At 39.6% G+C, this 25,723-nt stretch overlaps 1 protein-coding gene and 1 pseudogene across 3 annotated transcripts in view; one reads left to right on the plus strand and one right to left on the minus strand.

Annotated features, from left to right (window-relative positions):
* The window catches only part of HDAC8 (histone deacetylase 8), a 254,626-nt gene that overhangs the window by 88,257 nt on the left and 140,646 nt on the right, over positions 1 to 25,723 (minus strand). The gene's annotated exons all lie outside the window — the stretch shown is intronic.
* LOC110123597 (protein FAM151A pseudogene) lies at positions 2,075 to 4,002 on the plus strand (annotated as a pseudogene).

The following is a 25,723-nucleotide window of genomic DNA, read 5'->3' on the forward strand; positions in this document are numbered from 1 at the left end:
CACTTGTGCCAGTGAAACTTTTACCCTGTATTGATGGCTCTGTGTGCAGCTCAGGGAATGCTTTCAAGTTTGCTCCATGTCCTCCTGTGTTTCTGAGGGGGAACAGCCTAGCAATGTGCACAACTTAACTTCCAGAGTTTACTGTGATACCAGGAGGTTTCTTCTTTCCTGTCTTTTTCTCTGGTCCTCTATTAAAGTGGCTGCTCTGCTGTTTTAATAGTATCATGGAGCTATCAGCCTCTTAATTTCTTTCTACCCAAATTCCCATTTTTTTTGTTTACAATGCCCTTAGGCATGGAATTATCCACTTTTGGTTACATGTAAAGTCAATCTCTTCAAGCAGCACTGGGAATTTTTTATCCTTATGGCTGACCTATCTTCCCAGCGCAGAACCCTCATGTCACTACTCTGGAGCTGGGCATAGGAACTTGTTTTTTCATAAGTGACACCCTCCCTCAATGAACAATGGAGGGTGGTGGCAGCCCCTGCTCTTCTCAGATTGCTTTTCCTGGTGTGGAACCACTACCCTATGAGTTAGCCAGGTTGGGGGCAATCAGGGCCTTGGTATTCTCAGCCTGCCTTGCACAGATTAGAGTAGGAGCTGGTTGGAAGAAAAGAGACCAGGTCTTCTTGGCCATGATGCATGGACATAGAGCTGGGAGAGATGAAAAATTCCAGCAGCCTGCCCTTCCCTGGGTGAAACCATAACCCCAGACTGGAAACTGTAGGGAAAAAGAACATCCATCCTCTTGGCTGCATCTGCCCAGAGTAGTGAGTTTGAGGTAAAGATCCTGCAAGCAGAGTTGGGGAGGGTGGTAAAGTTGTGATAAAAGCATGAGTCATGGCTCAAACACCATACTGCTGCTGCTAAGTCGTTTCAGTCGTGTCCGACTCTGTGCAACCCCATAGATGGCAGCCCACCAGGCTCCGCCATCCCTGGGATTCTCCAGGCAAGAACACTGGAGTGGGTTGCCATTTCCTTCTCCAGTGCGTGAAAGTGAAGTCGCTCAGTCATGTCTGACTCTTTGCAACCCCATGGACTGCAGCCTACCAGGCTCCTCCATCCATGGGATTTTCCCGGCAAGAGTACTGGAGTGGGGTGCCATTGCCTTCAAATGCCATAGACTCCTGCTATTCTTGGCTTTGGGCTTCCCTGGTGGCTCAGTGGTAAAGAATCCGCCTGCCAATGCAGGAGATGCAAGAGACGTGGGTTCAATCCACCTGGGTCAGGAAGATCCCCTGGAGAAGGAATGGACAACCCACTCCAGTATTCTTGCCTGGGAAAATCCCATGGACAGAGGAGCCTGCAGGCTACAGTCCATGGGGTCACAAAAGAGTCAGACATGACTTAGTGACTAAACAACAGCAACATTCTTGGCTTTGGTCGTCTTCTTTACTTATCTTTGTTTTATATTTTAATAACTTTTGCTTTTGTGTCTATTATTTCTTTCCTTCTGCTTTTTTGGATTTATTCTATTGTTTATTATCTTAGTTAAGTTGAATGCTTAGCTCATTAACTTTCAGTCTTTCTTTCTTTGTTTTTTACTTGTGGGATCTCAGTTCCCTGACCAGGGATTGAACCCAGGCCACAGCAGTGAAAGCCTGGAATCCTAACCACTAGGCAACCAGGGAACTCCCTCTTCCTTTTTAACATATTCACTTAAGCCTCTAAACAGCCCTGTAACCACCACTTTAGGTGCAATATATAAGCTCATTTTAAAATATTTTCTAATTTCCATTAAGATTTCTTCTTTGACCCAAAGAAGAAATACATTTAAAATGTGTTTAAAAATTTCTAAAACTGTATTTTAACAAAAAAACTATACATCTGGATTTATTTATATCATCTTTATGCTGTAAGTTCCATTTTTGTTGTTTTTTCCTCTTTGAATCAATTGAGGTTTATATTTTGCCTCATTCCATTTTTCCACTTCAATTATTTTTGAAGATATTTATTCTTTTCCTACTCTTTAAGTGGCTACCCTTGAAATTCTAACATGCTTACTTAATTCAATAAAATCTAGAGTAAATTAACTTATGTACTGTCTTTTCAAAAGGACCCTTAGAATGTTCTGACTCGGAGGAGGAAGACTCAGGAGACTCTGCCCTTTGAGAGGTATTCCCCTCAGAGGGTCATCATGGCAAATAAGATGGGGTGCTGGAAGTGGGTCATTGTCGGCGGTGTCAGTGTGGCTCTGGTGTTCACCATCGGGATAATCGTGGGCTTCTCGCTGCAGAAACGCACCAGAAACGATGCAGAAACGCATCCAGGCTGTAAACAGGATGGGACCTGCCGCTCTGATGCAGACATGCTGGACTACCTGCTAAGCTTGGGTCAGATCAGCCAAAGGGACGGCCTGCTAGTCACCTGGTACCACGCTGCCAACAGCAAGAAGCAAATGAAGGCTGCCCTCAGGTGTAACATCATGGTCTTGGAGGCAGACGTCACAATAGAAGGGCTCGGCACAGTCAACGAGACCGGAGTCCCCATCATGGCGCACCCCCCAGACATCTACAGCGACAACACCCTGGAGCAGTGGCTGGAGGCTGTGCTGGCCTCTTCCCAGGAGGGCATCAAACTAGACTTCAAGAGCATCAAGGCTGTGGGCCCCTCCCTGGACCTGCTGCGGCGGCTGACAGAGGAGGGGAAAGTTCGAAGGCCTGTGTGGATCAATGCCGACATCCTGAGGGGTCCCAACATGGTCAGATCAACAGAGGTCAATGCCACACAGTTCCTGGCCTTGGTCCAGGAGAAGTATCCCAAGACAACCCTGTCTCCAGGCTGGACTACCCTGTACCTGCCCTTGTTCCCAAATGGGACATATACCCAGACCATGATGGAGAAGATGCAGGAGCTGGTGGGAGCACTGCCCCAGAAGGTGACCTTCCCCGTGCGGGCTGTCATGGTCAGGGCTGCTTGGCCCCAATTCAGCTGGCTGCTTGGCCAATCTGACAGGTACAGCCTGACAATGTGGCAGTCAACCTCGGACCCCCTGACGGTGGACGACCTCCTCTACATCCGGGACAACACCGCCACCCACCAAGTCTACTATGACCTCTTTGAACCTCTCCTGTCGCAGTTCAAGCAGCTTGCCATGAATACTTCACGGAAGCAAAGCTACTACACCGGGGGCAGCCTGATCCCTGCTCTCCAGCACCCTGGGGACGAGGGTCTGAGCGTGGAGTGGCTGGTTCCTGACATCCAGGGCAATGGAAGCACAGCAACAGTGCGGCTCCCAGACCGAGAAGGCATGATCCTGCTGGACGTGGGCCTCCAGAAGCCTGCAGCTGGGGACCCCGTGCCCATCGTCCGCACCCCAGATGGCCGTGCCCTGACGCTGGAGTCCTGCCTGCAGCAGCTGGCCATGCACCCCGGACGCTGGGGGGTCCACGTGCACATAGCAGAGACCGCCGCCCTGCGGCCGTCCCTGGCCACGCTGGCCACCCTCTCCACCCTTGGCCGCCTGTCTAGGCCCGTGTGGGTTGGGGCCACAGTCTCCCACGGGAGTTTCATGGTCCCTGGCTATGTGACTGGCAGGGAGTTGCTTACAGCTGTGGCCGAGCTGTTCCCCCACGTGACAGTGGCCCCAGGCTGGCCCGAGGAAGTGCTGGGCAGTGGCTACAGGGAACAGCTGCTCACAGATATGCTGGAGCTGTGCCGGGGCCTCTGGCAACCCGTGTCCTTCCAGCTGCAGGCTGGACCTCTGGGCCAGAGCCCCGCTGGAGTCGTGGCCCGGCTGCTGGCAGCCTCCCCCCGGGCCACGGTCACAGTGGAACACAGCCCTGGCCGGGGCCACTATGCATCTGTGCGGGCAGTGCTGCTGGCAGCCAGGGCCGTGGAGAAGACCCGAGTGTACTACAGGCTACCCCAGAGCTACCGCCAAGACTTGCAGGCAGATATTGGCAGACACTGAGCACCCAGAGGTGCTGGCCCGGTGGACCCCAGCTTCCCTTGGGGGAGGCAGGAAGGAATAAATGCCTCTGCTTCCTCAAAAAAAAAAAAAAAAAAAAAAAAAAAGAATGTTCTGACTCTAATCCTCAACATCAAGTTGCTATTGTGAAGCCTTTAAATTCTCTGTTTTCTGTCTTTTAATCCCACAAATTACAAATTACTAATACTACCCACATGTTTAACTTTTATTTTCTACTTAAAGTTCTTTCGTATATCTCATAACTTCAGTTTTAGATAATTTTTCTTATTTAGTGACAAATGGTGGTGGTAAATAGTTTAAGGTTTTTTATATCAAAATGCCTTTATGTTGTCTTTATTCTCTGAAGACAGTTTCATAGTATATATAATTCTAAGATGAAAATTATCTTCTCTAAGCGCTTTGAACATTATATTCTAATTTGGTTTCCAGTGTTGCTGTTGAGAAGTCAGTTATTGGTCTAATTGTTGTTCTTTTGTATATGATCAGTCTTTTCCTTCTAGCTTGTTTCAAGATCCTTGTCTCTGGTGTTCTGCAGTTTGACTGTGATGCATGTAGATATCAATTCCTTTTATTTCATTTTGTCTGAAATTTCTTAGGTTTCCTGAACCTGCAGATTTTTGTTTTTTCAAAATTCTGGAAAACTTCCAGCTATGACTTAAGTGAATGGCTCCTCCCCCTTTTCTATTCTTTCTTTCTAGAATTCTAAAGAGATAAATGTTGGACTCTTCTGTTTTATCCTCGATATCTGTTAAGCACTCATATTTTCCATCTTTGTACCTCTATGCTACATTCTGTGTGATGTTTTCAGATGTATTTTCCAGTTTCCTAATTTCTCTTCAACTGATGTGTTAAACTTCATTGAGATTTCTAAAAACAATTATTAGATTTCGAAGTATCCTAAAACTTAGCAGGTCATTTTTTATAGTCCCTTGCTCTTTACTCTGTACTTTTTTATTTCCTTAAATTTATTTAACATATCTATTTTATGTTCTGTATATGATAATTTAAATCTCAAAAATCTTTGTGGTTCTAGTTATTTTTTTTTAAATTTTTTTTCCATTTATTTTTATTAGTTGGAGGCTAATTACTTTACAATATTGTAGTGGTTTTTGCCATACATTGACATGAATCAGCCATGGATTTACATGTATTCCCCATCCCGATCCCCCCTCCCCCCTCCCTCTCCACCCAATCACTCTGGGTCTTCCCAGTGCACCAGCCCGGAGCACTTGTCTCATGTATCTTTTTTTCCTCTGTTGACTTCTTCCTCCTGAAAGTTGGCTTTCTTATGTAAACTGTAACTTACAATTGTGAAGAAATGTTGGTCAGAACTCTCTGTGGGACTTCCATGTGGCCTAGGAGTGACAGTGCATTTCCCATGAAAGAGTTCAACTTGATTTTCCCTGTTGCTTGAGGCATCACAAACCTAGGTCCACTTTAAAGTAAAACTCATGGCTTATGGCTTTTGGGGCCATTCACATAATATATATTCAATCTTTAAACCGGGTGTCATAAAATTTCAGGGAGGTATTTAAAAAAAAAAATCTACCTAATGTTAAGACTCAGACCAAAAAATTTTTCTTAACTGTCTGCCTTTCCCTGCTCTCCCCCACCCCCAGCTGCAGGCCTTTGCTGTCCAATACTATAACCACTATCCAGCCGCATGTGGCTATTATATTTAAATTAGTTAAAATAAAATGAAAAGTTCAGGTCTTTGGTCTCACTAGCCATATTTCAGGCAATCAATAACCACATGCTATTGGGTTATCAGGTACCGTATTGGTTAGTGCATATATAGAACATTTCCATCACAATGAAAGTTTTATTGTATAGTGCTTCTATAGAACATTTGAAGCTATATGTGTCTCCAGGGTGTGTGTGGCTTCAGAACTAGGTTACACATTTGAACAAACTTTTGTCAATCTGTGTCTTAGTCTGTATGCTTCCTGAAGATGTCCAAGTCCTAATATCTAGAATCTGTGAATATACTACCTTATATGGCAGAAGGGAACTTTGCAGACATGATTAAGGACCTTGAGATGGGGAGAGTATCCTGGATTTTATGGGTCAATGTAATTACAAGTATTTTTAGAAGGGAACTAGGAAAGCAGGAAATACACAGTTAAAGAGGTTATGTGGTAACAGAAGCAGAGGTTGGAGTGGTGTACTTTGAAGATGGAGGAAGGAACCATGAGCCAAGGCATGCAGGAGACTTCTAAAGCTGGAAAAGGCAACAAAACAGATTCTTCCCTAGAACTTCCAGAAGGAATGTAGTTCTGTGACACAGATTTTAGATTTTTGACCTCCATAACTGTATGAGAATAAATTTCTGTTGCTCTAAGCCACTAAATTTGTGGTAATTTGCTACAGTAGCAATGAGTCATACAAACTATGAAAGGGACCAGTTAAGAAAGGTTTTGTCTTAATATACCAGAAATGTGTGGTGGCCCAATGGCATTGCTATCATTCTTATATCTACTCATTTCCCCTTCCTATATTTCTATTTGCCTCTGAGGGTACAAGGCCCATGCAAACAAATTTCAGCAGGGAGACTAATGCAGGAACCTATACTCTCACTCATTTATTCAAAAATACAAATACATACTGAGTGTTTCTCATGCTCTGAGCACTGTTTTAGGTGCTTAGCATATATTAGGGAATAAAAGAAAAAGAATCTCTGCCTTTAAGAAGCTTACACTCTAGAGGAGGGAAAGAGTGATAAATAGTAAAGTGATAAATAAGTAAATAAAACAGTATGTGATTATGAGCATGCAGATGATTAGTGCTATGGGTGAAAAAAGGTGTGAGTAGCAAGGGAGGGGGGATGGGCAGCTATAGCATTATATATGATGGTCAGAGTAAGTCTCATTGAAAACGTGGTAACTGAGCAAAGACTTCTAAGCAGAAGAAGCATCCAGTGCAAAATAGTGAAGTGGGAGCGTGCCTTGTGCCTGGTACTTTCTAAGACCAGCAAGTAGACTAGAGTGTGGTGGAGTACAGAGCAATAGGAAATGAAGTCAGAGAAGAAACAGAGGCCAGATCATGTTGGGCTTTGTAGGCTACTGCAAGCACATAAGCTTGATACTGAGGAGGACCCCTGATTCTTAGGGTAGACAAGTATGCAATTAGCATAGTACTGAGGATATATAGGAAGAGATATAGCTCCTAGAGAATGGATGAATTTTTATATGCTTGAGTAGGGAGCTGACTTTCTTCTGAGCACCATACTTTTTTTTTTTTCTGATGTAAAGAAATACGAACCTCCAACTAATAAAAAAAATGAAAAAAAAAAAAAAAAGAAATACGGAAGTGCAAATTGTTATTTATGACCACAAGGAATGATAAATAATACTGATACTATGAAAAGCATCCAGTGTTTACACAGCTTAAATTTGATACCCGGTTTATGATATTTTAAAAACATTAATAAAAATGTCCCAAAGCATGCTATTGGTATACCTCTAAATTGGAGTTTAGACTGTCAGCACCCTATGATTTGGGAGGGAATGTTAGGTCATTCTGGGTCCTAGATTTTCACAATCTAGACTATTTTCCCAAAGAGTGGAAGAAAAAAGTAATATAAAAGTACTTTTGCTTTGTGGGCATTCAGTTGGATTATAATACCTAGCTGATGAGAAAGTTCCCCTTTGGTGTATCAGCAGATGGAGGGCAGAAGCTTTACTTTTCATAGACTGTGGCAGAAGCCCTAAGTGGATCTGCGTCCCTGAAGATGAATGTCTGTGACTGATGGCTGACAGTTCTGCAAGGCTATAGTCTGTCATACAGAGTAAAGTAAGTCAGAAAGAGAAAAATATTGTATATTAATGCATATATGTGGAATCTAGAAAAATGGTACAGATGAACCTCTTTGAGCACCACACTTTTATATCCATTTGCTTCTTGGACATTTCTACTTATATATTGGTGACTCAAACTCAAATTTTCTAAATAAACTCCTGATCTTCTGTCCTAACCCCTTTCCTCTTCTTCTGTCCTCTATCCCACCTACTAGTATCCTGTTAGAAATTTTTGAGTCATCTCCTGATTTTGCTTACTCCCATTTCTCTATGTCCAAGTAGACTCCCAATGCTGTCAGTCTTACTTCAAATATATCCTGTTCTCTGTTTCCTCTGCCTTCACCTTTGTTGAAGCCTTCATCTGTCATGGGACATCTGTAATCTCTTCCATGGTTCTAAAACCTGTGTACCAACTTTCCTGTAGCTGCCACAGCTCCAAAACTGATCATGCTACTCCCTCTTTTAAAGATCTCTCCTGGCTCCTACTCCTTGTAGAATCTTGTCCCATTCTCTACTTCTATACTCATTCTACAATATGCATTTCTATGTGTTCCATACTGAACCTCTCACTGTAATCCCAGCATATTCAGCCCTATCACAAGCATGTGTGTGTGTGTGTGTGTGTGTGTGCTCAGTCGTGTCTGACTCTTTGCAACCCTATGGACTGTAGTCTGCCAGGCTCCTTTGTCCATGGGATTCTCTAGGCAAGAATACTGGAGTGGGTTGCTATGCCCTCCAGGGGATCTTCCCGACCCAGGGATCGAACCCACATCTCTTACGTCTCCTGCATTGGCAGGCGCGTTCTTTACCACCAGTGCTACCTGGGAAGCCCATCACAAGTATACATATACCTGAAAAAGCAATACCTACTAGCTATTATGATTAACTAAGTAACAACAGATTCTTTCTTCCAGAAATGCCCTTACCCTCTTTCTTCACCTGGAAAAATACTTATACATCCTTCTACTCAATGACTTCCCTGGTGGCTCAGATGGTAAAAGTGTCTGCCTACAATGTGGGAGACCTGGGTTCAATCCCTGGGTCAGGAAGATCCCCTGGAGAAGGAAATGGCAACCCACTCCAGTACTCTTGCCTGGAAAATCCCATGGATGGAGAAGCCTGGTAGGCTACAGTCCATGGGGTCACAAAGAGTCGGATACAACTGAGCAACTTCACTTTCACTTCTACTCAATTCAAAGCTGCTTCCTCAGTGAAGCCTTTCTTATTTCCCTCAGTAGCGTTTGTTGTTACTTTTTGTGTGTACCTCCAGCATTCTGTATCTATAGCCCAGGGCCACTTAATATAGCACATTGTGATTATCTGATTACAGATCTGCCTTCCCCAACAGACTATAAGCTCCTTGAGGGCAGGTGGTACCTCTACTGATTTTTTCACTCCTAGTAGCTAGTAGCATCTAGCCCAAAGGAGGTACTCAATTATTATTTGGTGAAATAAACAATGTACTACTGAAATGATTCAGGAAAAATCTATAACTTGCTAGTTAAGAAGAAAGAACAAAAAGGACTTCCCTGGCAGTCCAGTGGTAAGACTCCAAGCTCCCAATGCAGGGAGCACAAGGTTCAAACCCTGGTCAGGGAACTAAGATACCACATGCTGCTTGGCACAGCCAAAAAGAAAAAAGAACAGAAGAAGGGACAGAATTCATACACAAAGCAGCTGGCCAAATAGCTCAGAGGTAGGAAGGATAGCCACAAAAAGGCTAAAATTGAAGATATGGGCTGGGTTATGGTGGGAGAGGCGAGCAAACAGGAAGGGTTGGGTGAACCTAGCTGGGGAAGTGCTGTGAATCCACTGCCCAAAGCCTGGATTTTAATTTGAATGAGTAGAGTTGCTGGAGAGCTATTAGAGACGGTTGAAGCAGAGCCATGAAAAATGACCTGCAGTGCAATGCTGGAAGGAGGTCATGAGGCCAGCCAGAAGGCAGTCACAATAATCAAGAGCAGAATGGGCATGGCAAGTATAGGCAGGAGATTTAAGGGGCACAGAAAAGGAGGAGGCTGGATTTGGTGAACAATTGCATTTTGGAGAAGACACAAAGGTAAAGAGAATTGCTAAAGATTATGAAAAGCAGAGTAGCACAGAAAAAGAACCTGAGACCAGCAGATAGAAAATCAGGGTTCAATTATAGCAGAAAAGTTATTCCATATCATCATGACCTTCATGTGCCTTATGTTCTTAAACAAGAAAAAAAAAGAGAGCGAGAGAGAGAGAGAGAGAGATTTCACATTCAAATTATCATCAAATCCAGAATCTTTCAATTTGACTTTAAAATATCTCTTGAACCACTCCATCTTCACTGCCACCATCCTTGTGCAGATCCCAGCAGCCCTCAGCTGGACCACTGTATTAGCCTGACAGTGGCTTCTGCACCCTTTCTTATCCCTAGACTATCTGGTCTCCACACAACAGTAACATCATAATTTAAACATGTCAACTTGCTCATGTTACTCCTCTGCTTAAAAATCCTTTGACTCCCACTGCAACTGGAGTTAGATCATACTCCTTACCTTGGCCTAAAAGTTGCCTACATAATGTGGCTCCTGCCTATTTCTCTGACCTCATCCCACCCTCCTCTCTCCTCACTCAATACACCCTAGTCCCACAAACTTTCTGCTTTTCCTTGAGCACAACCAGCTTTTTCCTACATTTTTTACATTTTCTCATGCTGTTTCCTGGAATGTGGTTTTGTCTGGCTGGGTTCTTCATGTTTTTGGTACTTCAGACCTAGATTTGATCTGCTCAGAGAGGTCAGTCCTGATCTTGCTATTGCCTATTTATTTTTTTAGCGCTTATCACAATCTGTAATTATTTTATTATTTCTTTACTGCTGATCTCTCAGGAGATTACAAGTTCTAAAAGGTGGAGTCCCTCTGTCTACTTCACTGTACATTTGTGAGAGTGAAAAAGCAAATGAATGAATGAAAGAGGCAACGGAAGCAGAATTCACCAAAAATGAGGTCATGAAGAAAAATGGAGGAAAAGATTTTGAAAAGAGTTCCATTTAATCTTGAGAATAGCATATCTAGTTTTAACCAACTCAAAATATAAACTATTACAAGGAATTAGAGATAGGAAACAGAGGGCTCAGGTACCAAATCATGGAAGATTACAGAAGCTAGGGCTAATGAACTCAGTTTAAATTATCAGAAATTTGTTGAGCATTTACTATGTGCACCAGGGTCTATGCTGGACACTCTTTGTGAGGTGCATAAAGATGAATGAGTGGACACTTCAAAAGTATATGTTGAGAGACCAGAAATTGGAGAGAAGTAAGTGCAAGTGAAGATAAAAGGCAAAATTTAATCAAAGGTTGCTGGGGCTCAGGGAAGGATTCAAAGAAAGTTACTCTGATGCTGAGTCAACAAGTTCCAGTCTACAATGAAATATGAGCACAGACATTCCCCTCTGTTCTTCCCCATAAAATACTTCTGAAAGTTGAATGGAAAGCAAAATATTTTTCAAGATGACTTTTGAGGTAATGTGTTAGTGGGGAAACAACTAGGTGAGAGAGTTTTGGCCCTGCCACTCATTATTTGGGAGACCTTGGACAATTTGCTCATTTCTTTTTACTAACTATTATTGGGGGTCTACTAAGTGTCAGGCCCTCTAATAGGCACAATAGGTGCTGGGTACAGACCATAAGGTATTCCTTTTTGCCTTCAGGTAGTACCCACACTTTTGGACTAAAGCAACAGTGTGGCTTTTGGTAATACTCTAAAGGCACTAAGAGTACACTTTGGGTATTTGGTGCTTCCCTTGTGGCTCAGCTGGTAAAGAATCCGCCTGCAATGCGGGAGACCTGGGTTCGATCCTTGGGTTGGGAAGATCCCCTGGAGAAGGGAAAGGCTACCCACTCCAGTATTCTGGCCTGGAGAATCCCATGGACTGTATAGTCCATGGGGTTGCAAAGAGTTGGACATGACTGAGCGACTTTCACTTTCACTTTTCACTTTGGCTATTTGGCAGATGGGGAAAAAGATGAAAAAGTTAAAGAAGTGAAACATAAGTTTCTTTGTGGCACTGTTGGATGAGAACATTTTGAAGTGGGGAACAATGGCGCCTTCCTGCCACGGTAATCCATTGTATATCTATATTACCATGTCAAGGAATGACCACCCTAAAATTTTATTAACATTAGTGACTAAACAACAACAACAACAAAACTGTCAGAAATTGTAACATAACCATCTCAAGGTGCTTTAGATGACTGGCAAAATGAGATGGGTAGACAAAAGAAAATCTGCCAGTGCATCTCCAGGAATGACCATGGAAAGGAGTGTCTATTTTTGGACAATAGCATCTTTGCTTCTGTAGACAGAACTATTCCTAGTATGGAGAAGGCCAATTTCTCAGGTACCTAGGCTTCATTAAAAGAAGAACAAAAGTCTGGAGACCATCCAGTTCCTTTCGGTCTAATTAGGTGTTCACTGAGCAGCTTTCTGGTCTATGACTGGTCTCTTGACTAAGATGACCCACTAGCTAGGAGTGGTGGGTAAAAGTCACATTTATGCTGGTGGCAAAAGTCTTGCCTTGCCTAATATTGCTCATTATAAATGATCACCTTGAGGTCTGCTTTATAAATCAGTCTCTGTGGCTCTGGCAGCATGATTCACTCCCCAGAGATTCATCATTATGTGGTAGGGTTGAAAATGGGAGAGAATGTGAGGTGGCAAAACTTCAGAGCAGACTGGCTGGAGTATCCTCAAGTGCTCCTCTCTTATGAGGTCTGGCCTGCAGTAGCCAGTGGTTTTACCTATCAAATTACAGCAATAATCATCTCTTACATTTGTTCAGTGCTTTTAACTTTCAAAGCACTTTCATATATACATTATCTAATTTCATCATTTCATCTATTATACCTTCTTTAGCTCATACTGCTTGCAAAAATACATTTGTGAGCAGTGGCAAAGACACCACAAGAAGCAGTAATACTGTCAACACCTTGGGAAAAAATCTGTCTATGATGGGACCTTAGCAGAATAAATCAAACTAAAGAAATAAATGTAGTCAGAGTCTAGGCTGCAGTAAGGTGATCTGAGAATTTGGAGATAGGCTCAGAATGACTCTGAGAGTGAAATAACATAAAGACATTGTTGTAGATGTGTTGCTGATGTAGACTCGGGTAATATCCAAGTGTAATCAAAGTGATCAGGGCATATCTGTAGGACTGGAATGTACTCAAAGAAAGTTGCAATCAATCAGCTTTACTATAAACAGTCTGAAGAATAATGTGCTATAGAAAGGCAGTGTAGAAGTTGTTTGAAAAGGAGGAATTAGATAGTGAAGATATGTTATTGTTTGTCTAGCACCGCCGATTCCTTACTATGCAGAGGGGCAGGATGGGATTGGGGTGAGGGGGAAGTGTATACATTTGTGCAGTGGCTGGAGAGCAGAGGGAGCTGGGCATACCATGTATATGACAGACATACATATTATGGTCCCTAAGGATGTAGACTCAGTTATGAAACAGCCACTTCCTTCACCCTGATTCCATCCTCATCAAGTAACCTTCTGATTTACAAATTCAGTTTCCTAGGTCCCTTGATCCTGGGGAAAAAATGGAGTAGATAAGACTATTGTGGTTATGTGACAGGTATATCTTCCACTGTAAGTTAATTGCAATATATTTTACATGTCTCATCTCCAATTTTTTTTTATTTTGAAAATCTACAGAGAAGCTGCAAAAACAGTTCAATAGATTTCTACTTTTTCTTAAACTTAATTTACCAGCTTGCTGATGGAAGTTCAACTGGTCTAGCACTATTTATTGAAAAGGCTGTCTTTCCTCCGTTGAATTGCTTTTGGACCTTAGTCAAAAATCAGTTGGCTGTATTTCTGTGGGTCTGTTTCTGGGATCTCTATTCTGTTCTTTTGATGTTTGTTCCTTTGACAATACCACACAGTCTTGATTACTGTACCTATAATATTAAGTCTTAAAATTGGTAAAGTGATTCCTTCCACTTCATCCTTCTTTTATAAAACTGTTTTAGCTATTCTAGTTCCTGTTTCTTTTCATATATATTTTATAATAATCTTGTCTATATCTTCAAAAATACACTGGAATTTCTATAGTTATTAAATCTGTACATAAATCTGGAAAGAATTGACATCTTTACTATGTAGAATCTTCTAATTCATGAACACGGTATGTCTCTGCATGAATTTAGATTTTTAATTTCTTTCATCAATGTTTTGCAGTTTTAATATATGTTTGGTACATATTTTGTTAGATTTACACCTAAGTATTTCATTTTAAAAAACTGATTGTAAATGGCATTGCATTTTTAATTTTGGTTTCCATGTGATCATGGATAGCATATAGAGATACAATTGATTTTTGCATGTTGATCTTGTATCCTGAGACCTTGTTGAAAACATTTATTAGTTCTAGATTTATGTAAATTCCCTGGGATTGTATTAGAGACAATGTCATTTGCAAATAGGGACAGTTTTATTTTCTCCTTTTTGTTTTGTATGCTCCTGAGATGCTGAAATGCACAGAGCAGAGATATTGGTCTGTAGTTTTCCCTTTTTTGTACTGTCTTTGTCTGGTTTTGGTATCAGGATAACACTGGTTTAATGAAATGAGTTGTGAAGTGTTTTCTCCTCTTCTATTTTCTGGAAAGATTGTACAGATTTGTTTTGAATTCTTTAAAAACTTGGTAGGATCCTCCAGTGAAACCATCTGGGCCTGTAAAGTTCTTTTTTGGGAGTTTTCAAATACAAATTCAATTTCCTTAATAGTTACAGGCTATTCAAATAATTTCATATTTGGTCAGTTGCAGTCGTATGTGGTTTTTGAGGAAGCAGTTCATTTCATTTAAGTTGTCAAATTTATGTGTGTAAAGTTGTTAGATGTATTCTGTTATTATCCTTTGGATGTCTGTAGGGTTTGTGGTGATACCCCCTTCATTCCTGATTTTGGCAATTTATGTCTTCCCTGCTTTTAAATTTTTCAGTCTGGCTAGTGATTTGTCAATTTTATTGATGTTATCAGAGAATCACCTTTCTGTTTCATTTTCTGTACTATTGCTTTGTTTCATTTCATTTGCTCTCCCTACTTTGTAAGGTGGCAACTTAAATTATTGATTTGAGATTATCCTCTTTTTAAAAGATTTCATACTGTAAATTCCCTTCTCAGCACTGATTTAACTGTGTTCCACAAATTTTGACATGTATTTTCATTTTAATTCAGTTTAATGTAATTTTTGATTCTCCATGAGATTTACTTTCTGACAAATGAATTATTCAGGAGTATTTTAAGTGTCTAAGCATTTGGGGATTATCCTATTATCTTTTGGACTTCCCTGTAGCTCAAAAGGTAAAGAATCTGCCTGCAATGCAGGAGACCCAAAAGTTCAGTCTCTGGATTGGAAAGATCCTCTGGAGAAGGGACTGGCAATCCACTCCTTGCCTGGAGAATCCCATGGACAGAGAAGCCTGGTGGGCTACAGTCTGTGGGGTTGCAGTCGGGCATGACTGAGTGACTAACACTTTTTCACTTCTATTATCTTTTGTTAATTTGTTTGATTCTACTTTGGTCAAAGGACATACCTTGCTTGATTTCCTTCCTTTAAATTTGTTTAGATTTTCTTTTCTTGGTACATGATATGGTCTGTCTTACATAAAACATGCCATTGTAACCATTTTAAATGTAATATTCAAGGCACAAAGTACATTCACAATATTGTGCAACCATCACCACTATCTATTTCCAAAACTTTCCTATCACCCCAAATAGAAATTCTGTACTCAATAAGCAGTAACTCCCTGTTCTCCCTTCTCCCAGCCCCTGGTAATTTCTAATCTACTTTCTGTTTATATAAATTTGCCTACTGTATATATTTTGTGTTAAATGGAGCTATATGATATCTGTCCTTTTGTGTCTGGATCATTTTGCTTGGCATAATGCTTTCAAGATTCATCCATATTGTAGCATGTATCAGAACATTTCTTTTTATGGTTGAACAGTATTTCATTGTATGGATATACTACTTTTTGTTTATCTATTCAGCTAATGATGGACATTTGAGTTATTTCATCTTTTGGCTACTGTGAGTAATGGCACAGTAAACACTGGAATACAACTATTTGTTTAAGTCCCTGTTTTCAGTTCTTTTGGGTATATAACTTGGAATATAATTGTTGGGTCATATGATAATTCTGTACTCAACTTTTTGAGGACCCGCCAAACTATTATCCACTGTGGCTATGCCATTTTGCATTCCCAGTAGCAATTTACAAGACTTCCAATTTCTCCACATTCCCACTAATATCTGTTATTTTCATTTTTAAAATTACAGCTATTCTGCTAGGTATAAAGTAGTTTCTCACTGAGGTTTTGATTTGCATTTCCCTAATAACTAATGATTTTGAGCATCTTTTCATGTGCTTATTGGTCAGTTGTAAACCTCTGGAGAAATGTCTATTTAATTTCTCTGCCAACTTATAAAATGGGTTATTTGTCTTCTCGTTGAGCTTAGGAATTTTTTAATGTATTATGGATATTAAACCCTTATCAGATGATTTGCAAATATCTTCTCCCATTTTGTAGATTTTCTTTTCACTTTCTTGATAATATCCTTTGATGCGCAAGTTTTAAATTTTGATAAAGTCAAATTTATCAATATTTTCTCTTGTTGCCATATCTAAGAATTCACTGCCAAATCCAAGGTCATAGAGATTTAAGATTTGTGTTTTGTTCTAAGAGTTTTATGGTTTTAAGTCTTACATATAGATTGGTGACCTATTTGGACTTAATTTTTGTATACAGTGTGAGGTAAGGGGTCCAACTTCATTGCCTTGCATGTGGATATCCAGTTGTCCAAGAGATAATTCTTTCCCCATTAGACGCACTTGGCATCTTTGTTGAAAATTGATTTGCTATAGATATATGGGTTTATTTCTGGGCTTATATCATTGGTCTATACATCTATCCTTATGCCAAAACAACATTGTTTTGATTACCATAGCATTGTAGTAACTTTTGAAATTGAAAAGTGTGAGTCCTCCGACTTTGTTCTTTTTCAAGGTTGTTTTTAATTATATGGGGCCTCTTCAAATTCCATATGAATTTGAGGACTGGACTTTTCATTTCTACAAAAACAGGCTGTTGGGATTTTGATAGGAATTGCAGTGAATCTATGGGTTGTTTTGGGAGTACTGACATATTAACAATATTAAGTCTTGTAATCCTTGAATATAGAATGCTGTTCTACTTATTTAGGACTTAATTTCCTTCAGCAAATTTTTGTAGTTTTCACTGTACCAGTCTTTCACCTCCTTGGTTAAATTCATTTTTGGGTATTTTATTCTTTGGGATGCTGTATGGAATTGCTTCCTTAAAATTTTTTATTTCCTTTTATCTTATCTAATTGCTCTGGCTAAAATTCTAGTATAACATAGAATAATAGTGGGAAACTGGGTATTTTCTCTTATTCCTGATCTTAGAGGGAAAATGTTCATCTTATGCTATTGCCTATGTTAGCTGTAGGATTTTTGTAAATGCATGTTATCATGTTGAGGAGTTTCCCTTTATTCTTGAATGCTCTTATAATGAGACAGTGTTGGATTTTGTCAAATGCCTTTCCTGCATCAACTGAGATGATCATGTAGCTTTCCCCCTCTGTTATTAATATATTAATGTGAAGTATTATATTGACTTTCTTATGTTGAACCATCCTTGCAAACCTGGGTTAAATTCCCCCTGGTCATTTTAATATGCAGTTGTATTCACTTTTCTAGTATTTTGTCAAAGGATTTTTGCATCTATAATCATAAGCTATATTGATTATTGATAAATAAAGGTATTTTCTTTTCTTGTGATGTCTTTATCCAGCTTTGGTATCAGGGCAGTGTTGGCCTCCCAGAATGAATTGGTAAATGTTCAATCTTATTACCTGGAAGAGTTTGAGGAAAATTGGTATTTATTCTTTAAATGTTCTGTAGAACTTATCAGTGAAGCCATCTGGTTTTGTTAGGAGGTTTTTCATTACTAATTAAATTTATTTTACTTGTTACAGATCTATTGAGATGTTCTATTTCTTCTTGAGTCAGTTCTGGTAACTATTTCTAGAATTTGTTCATGTCAGCTAGGCTATCTAATTTGTTAGCATACAATTGCTAGTTGCATTTGCTTATAATCTTAAAAAAAAATCTTTGTAAGTTTGGTAGTAATGTCCTTCCTTTGATTTCTGAGTTTATTTGTACCTTCTCTCTTTTCTTTATCAGTTTAGCTAAAGGCTTGTCAATTTTGTTCTTTTCAAAGAACCAGCTTTTGGGTTTGTTCATTCTCTGTATTGTTGTTCTACTCCCTATTTCACTTGTCTCTATTCTAATCTTTGTTGTTTCCTTTCTTCTGCTAGCTTTGCTTTTAGTTATCTCTTCTTTTTCCAGTTCTTCAAGATGTAAAAGTAGGTTATTGATTTGAGATTTTTTTAATGTAGCCATTTACAGGTATAAATTTCCCTCTGATTATGCCTCTTGCTGTATCTTACAAGTTTCATACATTGTGTTTTCATTTTTATTCATTGCAAAGTATTTTCTCATTTCCACTGTGTTTTCTTCTTTGATCCATTAGTTGTTTTAAGAATGTTTTGCTTAATTTCCACATATTTTTGAACTTTTCACTTTTCCCTCTGTTGTTTTTTAGCTTTATTCCATAGTGGCTGGAAAAGACAGTTTGTATTTCAATATTGTTAAATTTATTAAAACTTGTTTGTGGTCTGACATATCCTGGAGAATGTTTCATGTCCACCTGAGAAGAATAGGAGTTTTGCTGTTGTTGAGGAGAATGTTCTTTCTATGTATCTTTCTGGTAGAATCAATTTATTATGCTGTTCAAGTTCTCTATTTCCTTATTGCTCTTATGTTTAGATTTTTTTCATGTATTACCAAAAGTGATATTTTGAAGTTTCCAACTATCATAGTAGAACTGCCTGTTTTTCTTCTCAATTCTATAAATGTTTGCTTTCTGTAATTTGGGGCTCAATTGTATAGCATAAATAGGTTCATAATTGTTATATATTCTTGATAAGTCAATCCTTTTATCAATATATAATGTCTTTGTTGGTCTCTTACAACAGTTTTTTTTTTTTTTACTTAAAAATCTGTTTTGTCTGATAACTGACTGCAGATTTTTTGGTTACCATTTGCATGGAATAGTTTTTTCCACCCTTTCACTTTCAACTTATTTCTTTGGATCTAAAATAAATTTGTAAAGTAAACAGTTGTGGATGTGACTGTGATGGATGGAAGTAAAGTCTGATGCTGTAAAGAGCAATATTGCATAGGAACCTGGAATGTTAGGTCCATGAATCAAGGCAAATTGGAAGTGGTCAAACAGGAGATGGCAAGAGTGAACATCGACATTTTAGGAATCAGTGAACTAAAATGGACTGGAATGGGTGAATTTAATTCAGATGACCATTATATCTACTAATTCTAAGATTCCCTTAGAAGAAATGGAGTAACTATCATAGTAAACAAAGGAGTCCAAAATACAGTACTTGGATGCAATCTCAAAAATGGCAGAATGATCTCTGCTTGTTTCCAAGGCAAACCATTCAGTATCACAGTAATCCAAGTCTATGCCCCAACCAGTAATGCTGAAGAAGCTGAAGTTGAACGGTTCTATGAAGACCTACAAGACCTTCTAGAACTAACACCCCAAAAAGATGTCCTTTTCATTATAGGGGACTAGAATGCAAAAGTAGGAAGTCAAGAGATACCTGGAGTAACAGGCAAATTTGGCCTTGGAGTACAAAATGAAGCAGGTCAAAGGCTAACAGAGTTTTGCCAAGAGAAGGCACTGGTCATAGCAAACACCCTCTTTCAACAACACAAGAGAAGACTCTACACATGGACATCACCAGATGGTCAACACTGAAATCAGATTGATTATATTCTTTGCAGCTAAGATGGAGAAGCTCTATACAGTCAGCAAAAATAAGACCTGGAGCTGACTGTGGCTCAGATCATGAACATCCTTATTGCAAAATTCAGACTTAAATTGAAGAAAGTAGGGAAAACCACTAGACCATTCAGGTATGACCTAAATCAAATCCCTTATGATTATACAGTGGAAGTGACAAATAGATTCAAGGGATTAGATCTGATAGAGTGCCTGAAGAACTATGGATGGAGGTTTGTGACATTGTACAGGAGGCAGTGATCAAGACCATCCCCAAGAAAAAGAAATGCAAAAAGGCAAAATGGTTGTCTGAGGAGGCCTTACAAATAGCTGAGAAAAGAAGAGAAGCTAAAGGCAAAGGAGAAAAGGAAAGATATACCCATTTGAATGCAGAGTTCCAAAGAATAGCAAGGAGAGATAAGAAAGCCTTCCTCAGTGATCAATGCAAAGAAATAGAAGAAAACAATAGAATGGGAAAGACTAGAGATCTCTTCAAGAAAATTAGAGATATCAAGGGAATATTTCATGCAAAGATGGGCACCTTAAAGAACAGAAATGGTATGGACCTAATAGAAGCAGAAGATATTAAGAAGAGGTGGCAAGAATACATGGAAGAACTATACAAAAAAGATCTTCATGACCCAGATAACCATGATGGTGTGATCACTCACCTAGAGCCAGACATCCTGGAATGTGAAGTCAAGTGGGCCTTAGGAAGCATTACTACAAACAAAGCTAGTGGAGGTGATAGAATTCCAGTTGAGCTATTTCAAATCCTAAAAGATGATGCTGTGAAAGTGCTGCACTCAATATGCCAGCAAATTTGGAAAACTCAGCAGTGACCACAGGACTGGAAAAGGTCAGTTTTCATTCCAATCTTGAAGAAATGCAATGCCAAAGAATGCTCAAACTACCACACAATTACATTCATCTCACACACTAGTAAAGTAATGCTCAAAATTCTCCAAGCCAGGTTTCAACAGTATGTGAACTGAGAACTTCCAGATGTTCAAGCTGGATTTAGAAAAGGCAGAGGAACCAGAGATCAAATTTCCAACATCCATTGGATCATCGAGAAAGCAAGAGAGTTCCAGAAAAACATCTACTTCTGCTTTATTGACTACGCCAAAACCTTTGACTGTGTGGATCACAACAAACTGTGGAAAATTCTTCAAGATATGGGAATACAGACCACCTGACCTGCCTCCTGAGAAATCTGCATGCAAGTCAAGAAGCAACAGTTAGAACTGGACATGGAACAACAGACTGGTTCCAAATAGGAAAAGGAGTACATCAAGGTTGTATATTGTCACCCTGCTTATTTAACTTATATGCAGAGTACATCATGTGAAATGCTGGGCTGGATGAAGCACAAACTGGAATCAAGATTGCCAGGAGAAATATCAATAACCTCAGATATGCAGATGACACCACCCTTATGGCAGAAAGCAAAGAAGAACTAAAGAGCCTCTTGATGAAAGTGAAAGAGGAGAATGAAAAAGCTGGCTTAAAACTCAACTGGAGCCCATTATACAGAGTGAAGTAAGCCAGAAAGATAAAGACCAATACAGTATACTAACGCATATATATGGAATTTATTTTTTTTTGTACAAATCGAGCATTTTATTATACAAATAAAAGCAGCATGCACTTATTCTCTATTTAAATACCATACACGAGATTTAAAATCACATTTAGCAGTGTCCTGCAGAATGCTCAATCAGACTTCACCCACATCACTTTGGATTTCTTGGTATATCTCGTTATGCTTTCCATCATCCACTGGAACCATTAGCTCAGCTTCCACTTGGATCAAACCGTCAGGATGCGGTGTTGCTCTTCAAGAGTGGCAGAGTAACAAGATTCAAGATGGCCACATGGCACCGACAGTACAACGCACGACCTTCTTCACCCGAGTCATCGGCGGTATTTAACCTCTGCCGGAGGGCCCACGACCCACGCGCGACTGGCTTCCGACTCAGCTCCCGGAGCTGCACGTGGCCGCCCCGCTAACGTTGAACATGAAATTTCACTCAAGCTTCTGAACCTAGACGTTTTCAAAGCTAACGTCGGTCTACTGCTACAAGACCGCTGCATCTCCTGCATCTTAAACTAGGCCGAAAAGCCGTGTTCCTTGTTACTTTACCTCACAAAACAACCAGTCTAGCGCCTTTCGCTAAACCAGACGCTTACCGGATGTAAAAGCTATATATGGAATTTAGAAAGATGGTAACGATAACCCTATATGCAAAACAGAAAAAGAGACACAGATGTACAGAACAGACTTTTGGACTCTGTGGGAGAAGGCGAGGGTGGGATGTTTCAAGAGAACAGCATCAAAACATGTATATTATCAAGGGTGAAACAGATCACCAGCCCAGGTTGGATGCATGAGACAAGTGCTTGGGGCTGGTGCACTGGGAAGACCCAGAGGGATGGGTGGAGAGGGAGGTGGGAGGGGGGGATCGGGATGGGGAATACATGTAAATCCATGGCTGATTCATGTCAATGTATGGCAAAAACCACTACAATATTGTAAAGTAATTAGCTTCCCAACTAATAAAAATAAATGGAAAAAACAAAAAAAAAAAAAAAAAAGGAAAATGACAACAACAACAACAAAAACTCAACATTCAGAAAACTAAGATCATGGTATCTGGTCCCATCACTTCATGGCAAATAGATGGGGAAACAATGGAAACAGTGACAGACTTTATTTTCTTGGGCTCCAAGATCACTGCAGATAGTGACTGCAGCCATGAAATTAAAAGATGCTTGCTCCTTGGAAGAAAAGCTATGACCAACCTAGACAGCATATTAAAAAGCAGAGACATTACTTTGTCAACAAAGGTCTGTCTAGTCAAGCTATGGTTTTTCACATATGAATGTGAGAGTTGGACTATAAAGAAAGCTGAGCACCGAAGAATTGATGCTTTTGAACTGTGGTGTTGAAGAAGACTCTTGAGAGTCCCTTGGACTGCAAGGAGATCCAACCAGTCAATCCTAAAGGAAATCAGTCCTGAATATTCATTGGAAGGACTGACACTGAAGCTGAAACTCCAATACTTTGGCCACCTGATGCGAAGAACTGACCTGTTAGAAAAGACCCTGATGCTGGGAAAGATTGAAGGTGGGCGGAAGAGGAGAGGACAGAGGATGAGATGGTTGGATGACATCACTGACATGATGGACATGAGTTTGAGTAGGCTCTGGGAGTTGGTGATGGACAGGGAAGCCTGGTGTGCTGCAGTCCATGGGGTCACAAGAGTCAGACATGACTGAGTGACTGAGCTGAACTGAACATTCAGTATTTAAAGTTATGGTGACAACAAATACTATTCACAGCTGAGTTATATACTATACACTATGGCCACTTTCTTTCCTTGGAAATTTTTTTCTGGAATTAATAATTACCTCACATTATATGTGTTGTTTAGCTTTCTAAGTACCTCTCACTAATGTATTAATATATCTACTTCTATGTATTTATCACTAACTCTTATCATACTCTTTGACAAAATTGTGATATTCTTCTCAGTATTATCAACCACACCAGGCAATCTGTGAATTCTATCTTTTCTTCACGTTTGATTTCTATGCCTTTGGCTCAGCTTGTATGTGGGATCTTCTCTTCAATATCATCCTGAGATATCCCTGCTGTTCTATACTGTATTGGATCCTCAGTTTCCTGGATCATATGTCTTCTGTTTTCTGGATCTATTGCCCGCATTTTTGGGGGGTACCTACTCCAAGATTTCTGAATGTGCATATTTGAAAATATCTGTATTCTATCCTTCCAATTGATTAATAGTTTGCATTGGTAGTTGGATATCCTTGCAATTGATTGGTAGCATAGAATCCAAGGCCTAATGTCTTCAGGCTTTCAGTATTGTTGGTACGAAGTCTAAAGCCATTCTGATTTTGGAACTTTTTTGTATGACCCCAACATTTTCTCCCTAGAAGCTTTATAGCTTCTAGAATAATCTCTTTTCTCCCTTTGTTCTATAGTTTTATAATATGACTTGACATATGTTTTTCCCTCATGGTGCTGGGCAACCAGTGGGCCCTGTCAGTCTAGAAATCTATGTCCTTGGGTTTAGGGGAGATTTTCTTTTATTATTTCTTTGATAATTTCCTCTCCCTAATTTTCTTCTCAGGGTTTATTCTTATTGGATGCTGGACCTCATGGGCTAATTCTTTAATTTTCTTATTTTTCTCTTTTCCATTTTTCATTTCTCTACTTTTTGCTTTCTTAAGAGATTTCTTCAACTATATTTTCTAACATCTTGTCACAAAAAATTTTTTTTTATCATTTTAGCCATTTTAAGTGTTCAATTCAGTGGCATTAAGTACATTCACAATGCTGTGTAACCACCACCACTATGCATTTCCAGAACTTTTTCATCATCGTAAACATAAGCATGGAACATACCCATTAAACAATAACTCCCTATTCTTCCTTCCCCCTAGCCCCTGGTAAAGTCCAAATCTACTTAATGTCTCTATAATTTTGCCTACTCTAAGTACTCATATAAGTGGAATTATACATTGTTTGTCATTCTGTGTCTGGATTATTTCACTTAGCATACTATTTTTAAGGTTTATCCATATTGTAGTATGTATTAGAGTTTCATTCCTTTTAAAGGCAGAATAATATTCCATTGTATGTAAATGCCGTACTTGCTTTTCATTTATCTTTTGATGTATATTTGGGTTGCTTTTACCTTTTCGCTTTTTAAAGTAATGCTGTAATAACATTGATATACAAGTATATGCTTTCAATTCTTTTGGTAATATACCCAGAGATAGAAGTGCTGGGTCATGTGGTAAATTTCTGTTTAACTTTTGGGGGAACTGTCAAGCTATTTTCCACAGTAACTACACAATTTTACATTCCAATCAGTAAGGCACAAGGGTTCCAATTTTTCGACATCCTTACTAACACTTATCATTTTCCATTTTAAAAATAATAGCCATCTTAATGGAGAAGGGAATGGCAATCCACTCCAGTATTCTTGCCTAGAGAATTCCACTGACAGAGGAGCCTGGCAGGCTACAATCTATGGGGTTGCAAAGAGTTGAACACAACTGAGTGACTAACACTTTAATGGGTATGAAATGGTAATAATTCACTGGTTTCTTACCATTTTAAAGTTGATTTTTCCTTGATTTGGCATTTGTTTGCTGCAAAACTTTGACCTTTCCAGAGTTTTAAGAAAGTTGTTTCTGACAGTTTCTATTTGTTTTTCTATGTTTCTGTGGCGTGATGGGAGCTTGGCACTGCCTACTCCATCATTTTTATATGGTATATTTTGATATATGTTCCATAGGTGCTTGAGAAGAATGTATATTCTACTTTTATTGGGTGAAGTGTTCTGTAAATATTAATTAGATCCTGTTGGTTGATGGTGTTGAGTTCTTTATCCTTGATGATTTTCTGTCTAGTTGTTCTATCACACCCATAATAGGAACAGATAAAACTAACTTCTTCCTCCCAATAAAGGTAAGAGAACTTAAGGTAGCTTAGAGAAGAATATAAGCAAGGGTTTCCATAACTTTCCAAGAGCCTGATGTCTTTCAATTGCAGGTCTGCATCTGCTGCTTCATCTCCCACTGTTTCCTCAAATACCCTACAAACATAGTAAACTATTTATAGTTCCCCAAGACTATGGGTTCTTTTACCTCTCTCTCGTTTCATATATGCAGTCATTTTCCCTGAAATGTCCTTCCCCTTGAGTACCTTTAAAGATTCAACTCAAATATTACCTCCTTTGGAGAAGGAAATGACAACCCACTCCAGTATTCTTGCCTGAGAAATCCCATGGACAGAGGAGCCTGGTGGGCTACAGTCCATGGGGTCACAAAGAGTTGGACATGACTGGCACTCAGCACAGCAGCATTATCTTCCTAGTAAAGCTTTTGCTGATCTCCTAGAGCAACTTGAATAAATCTTTTTTTGGAGGCTAATTTACCATGACACTAATCATAAATTTTCAAAGTCTCTCACTTGGACAGACCCTTTCCAAGGTCATAGGAGGGGCCCTAAGATTATTTTACAAGAA

The sequence above is a fragment of the Odocoileus virginianus genome, unplaced genomic scaffold, assembly GCF_023699985.2.
Source record: "Odocoileus virginianus isolate 20LAN1187 ecotype Illinois unplaced genomic scaffold, Ovbor_1.2 Unplaced_Contig_28, whole genome shotgun sequence".
Classification (NCBI taxonomy): Eukaryota; Metazoa; Chordata; class Mammalia; order Artiodactyla; family Cervidae; genus Odocoileus; species Odocoileus virginianus.